The sequence below is a fragment of the Zingiber officinale genome, chromosome 4A (assembly GCF_018446385.1).
Source record: "Zingiber officinale cultivar Zhangliang chromosome 4A, Zo_v1.1, whole genome shotgun sequence".
Lineage (NCBI taxonomy): Eukaryota > Viridiplantae > Streptophyta > Magnoliopsida > Zingiberales > Zingiberaceae > Zingiber > Zingiber officinale.
In genome coordinates this window covers 127,487,990-127,499,560 of record NC_055992.1, presented here as the reverse complement: position 1 = coordinate 127,499,560, position 11,571 = coordinate 127,487,990, and the positions used below count along the sequence as shown (strand labels likewise).

The 11,571-nt window shown below is 39.4% G+C and overlaps 1 long non-coding RNA gene across 2 annotated transcripts; it reads right to left on the bottom strand.

Annotated features, from left to right (window-relative positions):
* Positions 1–8,023: 8,023 nt before the first annotated feature.
* On the bottom strand, positions 8,024–8,986 carry LOC121973653. Of its 2 annotated transcripts, none has more exons than XR_006109694.1 (3): positions 8,547–8,986; positions 8,367–8,473; positions 8,024–8,276 (listed from the first exon to the last, which is right to left on the bottom strand). It is a non-coding gene; the product is annotated as an uncharacterized LOC121973653 (long non-coding RNA). The 2 variants fall into 2 exon arrangements; XR_006109695.1 differs by having other exon boundaries at positions 8,367–8,447.
* Between the last annotated feature and the right edge of the window lie 2,585 nt (positions 8,987–11,571).

Genomic DNA, 11,571 nt, shown 5'->3' with positions numbered 1-11,571 from the left:
TGAAATAAACATCTTAAGTCCAGACAGTTGGCCTATGCATCTCACCCCTTTCTATGTTTGTCAAACACAAGCAAGGTAAACCTAAGGTGTTGGTGAGATGCTCAAAAACTAGTCCTATGGGTACATGCTTTCTAAGGATTCAAAACTAGTCTAAGGCCAAAACTGTTTTTGAAAATCTAAAAATGGAAAATTTTGAAAACAAACAAGTTTAACTTATAATTTGAAAGAATTGGTTTTGAAAACAATTTTGAAATTTAAAATTCCTAGTCTATTGAGCACATCCCTAATTTTCGACGTAAGTTGCTAAACTCACTTTCAGGGAGTGGTTTTGTGAAAATGTCAGCTAAATTTGATTTGGACTCAATGTATTTGAGTTCAATATCACCTTTAGTAACATGATCCCCGATAAAGTGGTGCCTAATTTCAATATGTTTGGTTCTTGAATGATGCACGGGGTTCTTGGTTAAGTTAATTGAACTTATATTGTCAATTAATACTTTTACATTTATGATATTTAAGTTGAAATCTTTTAGAGTATGCATCATCCATAATAATTGTATGAGCGTTCGCTTTATAGTATGTATTCGACTCGGTTATAGATGAAGCAACACAATATTGCTTTCTACTAAACCGGTGACAGTGATGAACCTAATAATTGGCATCCACCACTTGTACTTTTAAGTGCAATTTACATCTAGCATAATCTGAGTCAGAATACTATTAGTTCAAAATTATTTGTCCTAGTATACCAAATTCCTACATTTGTTGTTCCCTTAAGGTATCTAAAATTCTTTTGACTTGTGTCGGATGGAATTCCTTGAAGTTTGGTATCTAACACATACCAACCATGAATAAAATATCGTTGACTCGATTAAGTATAGTAGGCTACCTATTGCACTCTATAATATTTTAAATCAACTGGTTTTCCATTTGGGTCATTATCTAAGATTGTGTTTCTTGCCATAGGTGTTTTATTTCTTTTGTATTTTCCATTCCAAATTTTTAAGTAATTCTTTAGTGTATTTGTGTTGATAAATATAATTTCCTTCATTTGTTTATTTGATTTGTAATCTTAAAAAGTTAATTTTCCTACTAAGCTCATTTCAAATTCTTTTCCATTAAATTAATAAATTCTTAAATAATTTGTTGAATACTATTATCATCTACATATATTTGTGCGATAAATATGTCTGCATTTAATGATTTAACAAACAAGGTTGGGTGATTTGACCTTGGTTGAATCCTTTAGATGTTAAGTAGGATGTTAGCCTTTCATACCATGCCTGGTGCCTGTTTAAGTCCATATAATGCTTTCTTTAACTTAAAACATAATCGGGATGTTCTAGACTTTCAAACCGGAGGTACATACACTTCTTCTTTAATTAGTCCATTAAGAAAGCGGACTTAACATCCATTTGGTATAGTTTGAATCCTTTATGGCTGCATAACTTAGTAACATTCTAATGGATTCTAGTATGGCCTTCAGGGGCATAGGTCTCATCATAGTCAAGTCCTTCAACTGACTAAACCGTTGGTGACTAGCCTAGCCTTATTTCTAGTAATTTCCCAGTTTCACTTAATTTGTTTCTGAATACTCATTTTGTTTCTATTATTTTCTTATTCTTGGGTGGTGGTACTAGGTCCCAAACTTTTATGCTCAAATGGGCTAGTTCTTCTTGCGTAGCTATAATCCATCTGGGTCTAGTAGGGATTCATCCACAGTTTTGGGTTCAATTTTTGAAAGTAAAGAAATTTGACTTAGGTTTCTAAAGGATGATCTGGTTTGAAATCTCAAGTCTGGGTCACCAATTATTTGATCAGTTGGGTGATTTGGGTTAACCCTTATTGTTCTAGGGGGTTGACTCTCTTGATGTTGTTCCTCTTCTTCATGACTTAGAGTTTGGTTGGTTTCTGGAACAAATTCAGGTGGTTGTGTAAGTTCTAAGTCTTGTTTAGTTTCTTCAAATTTTACATTAGTAGTTTCTTCAATTTTTAAGGTAACCTTATTGTAAATTCTATAGCCTCTACTATTTAGGGAATATCCTACAAAAATTCCATTTTCAATTTTAGAGGAGAATTTTCCTAAGTGTTCTCTTGTATTTAAGATAAAAACTGGGCACCCAAATACTTTAAAATATTTTATATTTGGTTGTTTATTATAAAACATTTCGAAGAATGTTTTGTTATGGGTTTTATTTATTGTTGTTCTGTTCTGTACATAGCAGGCTGTACTAACAGCTTCTGCCCAAAAGTATTTAGGTAGGTTATACTCATTTAACATTGTTCTAGAAGCTTCAAGTAAGGTTCTATTTCTACAATCCCATTTTGTTGGGGGTTTTAGGGCATGAGAACTCATGATGGTAATCGTTTTCAAGACAAAAATTGTTAAAGTTGTGATTTTTAAATTCTCCCCGTTGTCACTTCTAATTCTTTTAATTTTAATATCTTTTCGTTTCAATTTGTTTGCAAAAATTTATAAAAATTTCAAAAGTTTCATCTTTATGTTTTAAGAATTTTACCCAAGTAAACCTAGAATAATCATCTATAATTACTAAACAATATACGTTTCCATTTATAGATTTAACTCCATGGGAGTCAAAAATGTCTAAATGTAGAAGTTCTAATATTGAGTTAGTTTGTGGCTGATTTGTTTGTTTGTGAGTGGATTTAGTTTGTTTGCCTTGTTGACAAGCATTACATATGGTTGAATCTAAGTTAGGTAATTTTGGTAAGCCTCTCACAAGTCCATTTAGTTTACTTATATTTCTGAAGTTGGTGTGAGACATCCGCCTATGCCATAACCAAGTTTCTTCTTTTTGTGTTAAATAACACTTAATGGAAGAAATGGTTAAATTGATGGCATAGATGTTGTCTTTTCTAAAACCTTTTAGGCTTATGGTAGGATTATCTAGATGTTTGATTAAACACTCTGTGGATAGAAATTTAACCTTATACCTAGTATCACACAATTGACTTATACTCAGAAGATTATATTTAAAATTTTTAACAAGTAAAACATTTGTAATTATAAAGTCTAATTTTAATTCAATATTACCTATACCAATTACCTTGAGTTTGCCGTTGTTTCCAAAGGCAACTGTTCCTAAGCTTTTGTAAGTGAGTTGAGTGAACTTAGTGTGATCTCCAGTCATATGTTTGGAGCAACCACTGTCCAAAATTCACTTGGTTCCCTACAGTAAGTAGGATTTAAAGTTAGTCTTTTTATTTTTGAGCAGGCATTATTTAAGTTAAGTCTTAAAGTTTTGAAATTATTTTTTTTTTTGAGTTTAAAATTAAAATTTTGAAATTAATTTTTAAGTTTAAAATTAAAATTTTGAAATTAATTTTTAAGTTTAAAATTAAAATTAATTTTGAAATTACTTTTTAAGTTTAAAATTAAAATTAATTTTGAAATTACTTTTTAAGTTTAAAATTAAAATTTTGAAATTATTTTTTTTTTAAGTTTAAAATTAAAATTTTGAAATTCCTTTTTTTTTTAAGTTTAAAATTAAAATTTTGAAATTAATTTTTAAGTTTAAAATTAAAAATTTTGAAATTAATTTTTAATTAAGCAAATTCAAGCCTTATTCATCTCACCCGATCTATATTATCAATCAGGGAATCCTATGATTTTGTGAGATGAAATTGGTTTGATTACAGAGTTTGGTTTAACTAGTATTAGATTCAGGTTTAATTTTGGTCTCTACAGGCGTTCTTGGATAAACTTACAAGCTTGGTGAGTCATGGGCGTCATTAGAAGTAACCAACCTTCGAGGTTTTTAGAATAGTCCTATCCGGAGCTTAGTACTAAATCTTGGTCTAGCTGGTTAGGATTCGTTTAAGGGTAGCTTGGTCCGGTTCCACTGGCAAATGCGGATCGAGCCGTATCTTTCTAGACATGCGATGCCAGTTTCCTAACGTCTTATCATCCAAAACTTCAGGTACCGTGATTGAGTTAAACTTGGTCTCCAATCCTAATTACCTCGGGTTAATTTGTTTTGGGTTACTGTCGGGTAAGTTAGTTTTGAAGGTGCCAGCTATTACGGAGCCTCTGATTATTGGCCATTGATTTTAAATTTTGGTTTTAGGTTTGTGTTGATTCTTTTTATAGTTATGGTTAACTTGGTGATAATTTTGTTGATTTTAAAGTGTTTAGATTTTGAATTTGATTTAGGTTTGTATTTTGGATTTTGGTTTGGTTTATTCGATTTTATATAATGTATTTTTCTTTAGGTATATAATATTGATTAAGTCTACTTGCGTGGTCGACACGCGGAACCCAAGCTAGATTGGTTGATTTGTATTGGGTTATTAATGATTTGAAGGTTTTATTTGAATTAGACTTATATCCTAGTCCGGTTTATTATAACATGCTTTTTGATTATTGAGGATTAAGTCTAAATTTTTGATCTTGTTGTGAATTTTCTAACATTTCTTTTAAATTATTAATCTCGTTTTTAATGATAAATTCTCCTCCTCAGAGTGTTAGATCTTGAGTTGGATTTGAATTTTGATTTGTTCCTTGAGGTTTTGATTTTCCTCAAAGTGATTTTTTTTTTTCTGTTTTAATTAATTTATTGTTTAAGCAGAAATAATTCTAAAAAATTTTGTTTAAATTAAAGTATACCTCACTCGGGCCTTGAAGCAGTACGGACTCGTGGCTTGTTTGAGTTGGAGACGGTCTTCATCTTGACTCTTCTTGTTTTAGCTTCGTGGGCCATCGGTCGAGGTGGCTCTAATATTTCTGTTCTTCTTCCTCCGATTCGTCAGGAGTCGGCCCACGTTGCTTTGAGTACCTTCTTTCTGGTTGGCTTCGGTTTGTCGAACTTGAGTTTTGGGCATTCGTTCTTGTAGTGTCCTTTTTATTGCGAAGCAAGTAACGTTCCTTTGTTCTGTGGAGAGCCGATCTTTTGAAGGTCCTTTTCTTGAAGCTCCTTTTCTCCCGGTGAACATTTTCTTACCAAGTTCACGGTGTTCTTCTCTGAGTCTTGGTGGAATCTTCTTCAAATTCAGGCTTGCTTTCTTTTCTTTGGTGGAACTCGCAAATAAAGCTATACCTTTCTTGGCTCCGGATTAGTTTGTTCATGTAATTCTAATTCTGAAAAAGCTCATCTAATTTTAACTTAGAAAGATTTTTGAAATTTTGTAGGCATCCACTATTGATGCCCACAAACTATTACGTGGAAAGGCGTTTAATGCGTACCTTATTTGGTGGCTGATCGCATGAAGCCCGTTGAGGATGTCCTTGATCCTCGCGTGGGCTGATTCGCCGTTTCTCCCTGCATTTTATATTAAAATTTTATTTAAAAGCTGTCTCGTTTTGTTACCTTGGCGTTCGTTCCTCAATGCTGACTCGATCGATTGTCCCGATTCTTTAAGCGTTTTGTGTGGACCGACTGCTTAGTTCTTCTCTTGTTAATCCGCACTGTAGAGTGTTGATCGCTTTATTTTCTGTTGATGCCTTTTCTTTAAGTCTGCTGTCCAGTCTTCAAGATCCAGTAAATTTGGAGTTGTCCATCGGAATTTTGTAGGGTCTCGTAATGTTCATCCATGGTGAAGTGCATCTTGAGGTTAACCTCCATCCGCTTTTCCGAGCGGAAAATCGTCCCGTTGAAAAGTGGGCGTCTTGTCTTGAATCATACGTGCGAGACATTTTAGTCCTGTGCAGGCGAAAGAAAGAGACAAAAAATCCCAAGACTTGGTCTTGGATTAGTAATCTTGAGGACGAAAAAATAGTAGACAAATCTAGATTGGTGTTGCAATTTAGATTTAATTGAAAAAAATGATATACCAGTTTAGAATTAGAAAAAAAAATTTTAAGAGGAATAAAAAACAAGGAAAGGTTTCACCCGATGCGATTGGTGGTTGCACGAATCGGAGCGGTACACTCACGATACCACTTGTAGGACCGTGATCGCTCGATAGAAGGGGTGAATATCGATTCGAAAAGTTGAGTTAAAATCGGTTGGAAAAGTAAATGAACAGTTGTTTTACTTCGTTCGGAACTGTGGCGACTCTACTCGAAGGCCCGTGGTCCTTGACCACTTTCGTTGGGCAATCACTATCAATTCGAATATAGTTACAAAATAAGTACAGGAAATGCTAGTGAAAAAATCCGACAAGGAAATTAACTAAAACCGAAGGAGCACTTTCGGAGCTTGTTGGCGTCGCAAGAACGGCGGGACCGGTGAGAGGGCTCGATATATATTGATCAAGCTCCTACAGGGGCTTCTTTTATATGTTGCTCCGGGCGGATTCCTTCCGGGCGCCTAGAATGCGACGTGTTGCTCAAGAGGATGCTCGTGGCGACGACTTGGTGGATATAATTTGCTTTAGGGCCGGACCTTGTTCGAACTCCTTTTCCCGCAAAACAAAGTTAGTCCGAGGCAATATATCCTCTGAAATAGATTGTTAGCACATTTTATAAAAGTATGAATTAGCACAAATAGTATGACTTAGATTCTTCCGAGACCGGAATATAGTTACGATCTCGACTTAGATATCGAAATGGATCTAAGCCGGATCGACGCTAATGTTCCCTTCCGGGAACGCGTCCTCATGATCACTCCCCTTGATGACTTACCTCACTACCGCCGGCGTCCGGTCGACCGTGACCGTCTGGACTTTATGACGTCCGGTCGGCCATCGACCTTGGACTTCTCGCCCAGGTCGGCCGTCGACACCTTGGACTTCTGCCACTATCCGGTTCGGCCGTCGACCTAGGCGGACTTCGTGCCGGACATCGGTCGACGTCGACCTGTCTGGACTTCTCCTGCACACTCGATCAAAGTGTCAGACAACAACAAAACTAACTTAACATATTTGTCATTCATCAAAACCTAGGTTAGACCGTTAGTGCTACCCGCACCAACATGTAGTAGAATAAATCCAAATCTAAATCCATCGACATAATAAAATCCATACAATGTCCATAAGTAGAATAATCCAAAACATAACAAGTTCAAAACAATCTAGAACAGAAAGAAAAAGAAAAATCATATCCTCGAGGTGCGGGGACGAACTGGAACTCTCTCCGACGTCAACTTGAAAATATCAACAATGAAGGCGGGTGAGTCCACACTCGTGCGGTATAATTGATATACAGGTAGGAAATAACACTAGCACTAATCATGCGTCGATCTTGATATAAGAAGATAAAATATGCATCCTGAAGTAAGCAGGAGAAGCTGACTAACCAGGACTGAGTATAAGGTCAAACAGTCAAAGTGGTATAGGAATCCTGATGCATGTCACGCATAGGTATCGAACAATACGGCGTATAAATCGTGAAACAAACATGAGCAATAAATGCATCATGCGTATGATGCCAATGATGCGTCCCTGACGCCAGTCGATCATCTCACACACAATAGTGAGGCCGAGTGGGTAGGGCGTGACAACAGTACACTCTGTCGTCACTACTCCGATGGTGGCCAAGGTGGACGGGATGTTGTCGGTACACCTATCCTCTACCCAATCATAAATGGGGGCCGATGCTCTCATCTCGATGCACACATGACGGGGAGAATCCTGCTAGGATAACACGTTGTGTCACATTACCCATGAGCGGACCAGCGGTGCCTAACAGAGTCCCTGCTACAACACTGCTTGAATCGACCACTAACCCATGAGTGGTGGTGTGTGCGAATCCATGTAGCGGCGATGTGCTCAACAATAATGGGCGGACTATCGTACGTGATGCGATCATGCAAATGGTACATGGCATAACCATAAAACATCGACCTAATCCTATATATAGAAAAGTGCACCCTAGGTCAACGAATCATATCGAATCAAGTAGGGTATAAAAACCTAGGTCTGACATAATGAGGCATGGTATATCACTACCACTATAATCGAGATAATAAATATAACAAAATCAAACAATCGATCGATCATGTAAAGGATACATAACCGGACACTGGTGATAAAGGACGTAATATGCGTAAATTCACTAGTAAGTCTGCACTCAGATGAGAAGTCAGCAAGAAGACCGCGGCGATCAAGGAAATTGCTACAAACCTAGTCAACCTGAACTCAATAAAAATTTGAGTCTAATCTCATTCCTAACCTTTCCTTCAAATCAGTACACACTACAACATAAGAAACAATTACACTACACCTTACCTCAATTCTCACAGCCCCCTATTGATGCTAGAAATTTGTTGCCGAAGTCACAGCGAAGTTGCTGCCAGGAACCTTGTGGCTTCCTCGAATCAGCAGTTCCTTCTTCGGCGGCTGGTTCCAGCGGCTGTTGAATACTGGCTAGGGCTACACTGGCAATAACAACAAGAAGAACTGAGGAAGAACATGAACTGAAAATTAATAACCAAAAATCATACCACAACCCTAATTCCACACCCCACCTCAACTAGGGTTTCCTGTGGCCAGCGGCGCTATGCCGAGATGTGGCAGAGAGGAAGAAGCAATAAATTGAATCCTTGCTTCTGGCCGGAAACAACCCGAGCAAAACCTAGGGCACAGTGAGAATCAGAGAGGGCGTCGACAACATCAGTAAGGAAATCGAGCAAAGGAGGTGTCGGCACCACTTCAAGAAGTAAGCAGTGGCTAGGGCATGGGTGGCCGACGGTGCTGAGTGAGTCTAGGGCAGAGGATGGGACGCCGGCACTGCTCGGCATCGGTGGAGATGCTAGGCTCGGCGGCGGCGCTAGGGCAAAGGCGACAACGGCACTGGGGCAGATCTGGTGGCCGGTACAGAGGAGGTGGTCGGCGTCGCTGCCAAGTGGAGAAAGAGCTCGGCACTGGAAGGCGAAGTGGAGAAGAAGAAGGAAAATAAAAGGAGAAGAGAAGAACTGCCTCGAGCAGTTAGGGCAGGGGGAGACGACGTCGGGCGAAGAAGAAGGGAGCGGCTCGGGTGTGCGAGGAAGAGAAACGGAGGAAATAAGGAAAAAGAGAAAACAAAATAAAAAGAAAAAGGATTTTAAGAAATAAACATTTCCTCGCTTAAATGGGTAATCCAAACAGGCTTTTCCCGGCCATTTCTTTTATCCCCGTTAACTCGTCCATTCGAGCTCTGAAAAATTCCCGAAAAATTTCCAAAAATTTCGAAAAATTCCTTTATTAATATTCGCCTATTTTCCGGTATTTTACATTCTCCTCCACTAATAAAAATTTGGTCCCAAATTTCATTATCTACCATCAGCAAACACTAACAACAGGTAAAGCGTATAAATGTTGAACGGTGAATAAATCACATACCTCAAGTGAAAAGGTGGGGATATCGAACTCGGATCATATCCTCGAGCTCCCAAGTAGCCTCCTCGTCCGAATGATGTTCGTCCGACTTTAACTTGACGAACGGTCTTGTTCCTCGACGCTCTTTGGTCCGAGTCAAATCTTGGAATCTCCTCATAAGTGACGTCGGTGAATGGAACTAAGACATCAGCCGTACGTATGTCGATTAGTGCACGTATCTACTGGTAGAATCGTGGAATACGTGCGTGCCTACCAAGGACGGTGGTAGTGCTAGCCAGATGCCTCCGCTCAATCCTCTCGAGATCTAGAAAGGTCTAATGCATCGCGGGTGGCTTACCTGAGGCCAATCTCTTCACCCCTTTCGGTGGTGAAACTCGCGGAATATAGTCGCATGAATGGAGAACTCTAAGAGTCTCGACTCGGTCGATAACTCTTTTGCGGTCTTATACCTCGACATCCTTGCCACAATAGTAAGGACGACTCTACCTCATACTAGGCTCCATGAGGTCCCAACAATAGCCTTCCCAACCTCATCCAGGGTGGGTGTCAGACAAGGCCTACCATACAACACCATTTGGATAGTCGATCTGAAAGTTGTTGTGGCGAACTCTACCAATGGCAAATGGTTCTCCAAAATCCATACACATGACCTCGGCATGTCCTCTAGAGTCTGATAGTCCGCTGACTATCCATACATGCAGGGATGGAAACTATACTAAGCAATTGCGTGCCCAGGCTGCTGCGACCTCTGTCAACGAGACATGAACCGGGGTCTATCAAAATAATAGTCAACGAGAATACCATGTGCTCACGATAATCTCGTGAAACAGATCTACCAATCGATCCGGAAATCGGTCTTAGGATCGCTAAGTATCTGTGTTTGGTTGATCGATCAACGATTACCCAATCGCGTCATGGTCTCATCGTGTCCTCGGCAAACCTACCACAAAGTCCATAGTAATGTGTTCTCATTTCCACTCGGGATTAGGAATCTGCGAAGTAAGCCAGCAGGTCTCGGTGCTCGGCCTTCATTTTTGACAGACAAGACATCTAGCTACGAAATCGGCGATGTCTTCTTCATTCCGTCCTCTATCGTTCCACCAATAGAAACATCTCAAATCTTGGTACATGGTACCGCTTTGGGTGGACAACAAATCATGAGCGATGAGCCTCGGAGTAACTCCTATAAGACCAGGATGAGATTGAAGCCGCAAAATCTGCCTCGGTGGTGTATAACACTCTCCTCGTCTCGTGTGAACTCGGTCTGCTGCCGGAAGCTATCTGGCAGTAAATAAACGCAAATCGATCGGTGACCTATGGCTCTATCCTGTCACGATCGGCGGTGAGCAACCATGGTAACAGAGTACCTGCTCTGCATTCTTACCCTCAAGGCCCAAATCGAAGAAACCTTAAATCAAGTCTGTGACCACAACTCGGTGGCAAGCTAAAGCCTCCGGACTTCCTGCTAAGCGTATCGGCAACATATTAGTTTTCCGTTGATAGTCGATCGTCAGATCCAATCCTTCAGGAACTCCATCCATCTCCTCCGTCGGATTAAATTCCTTCGGGTAAAATATATATTAGAGACTCTTATGATCGGTGAGAATCTCAAATGTAATACCGAACAGATCTGCTGCCAAATCTTGAAGGCAAAATAATGGCAGCCAGCCACAAGTCATGTACTTGGTAGTTCTCCTCATGCTCCTTCAATTGCAGAAGTAGGAGACTACCTATGAGTCTACGTCAAACAAGCGCATGAGCCACAGTAGAGACGTCGGTATAGAGCTCGAATCAGTCCTCTTGAAGGCAAAACCAAAAATCGGAGCCGACACTAGTCTCCACCCGCTCCTAAACCGGGTCTTATCATCCTCGGTCAAGTGAACTTCGCCTTTCCGGGTCAGCGTGTAAGTGACATAGCTATCCGAGCCAAACAAAGGAAGTTGCGAGCCTCTTATAGACTCCCTACGGTAACAACCTCGATCTCTGTGGAACCACGGTATACTCTCTTGGTGGCCGTGTCTCACAACATCTCACAGACAACAAAATACGCACTCCGATCTTCACATCTAGACGTTTCCATGAAACATCTCTAGAACTATGCAAAGATGATGTGCGTGACTCATGATGGATCCAAAATAAATCACAACATTATCAACAAAGATAATGGAAACCGATCCAAACATCCCGGAATACCAAAATCATCCGTCTCGAAAACATCTAAGGCTTCCTAAACCCTATTGGTAAAATCATGACCGCATAATGTCCATATCACAGACATTTCTAACCATAAGATCTCCGACAATAAGTCTGAAATATGATCACCAACGATATAAATCATCTAAGTATAGATCCTTC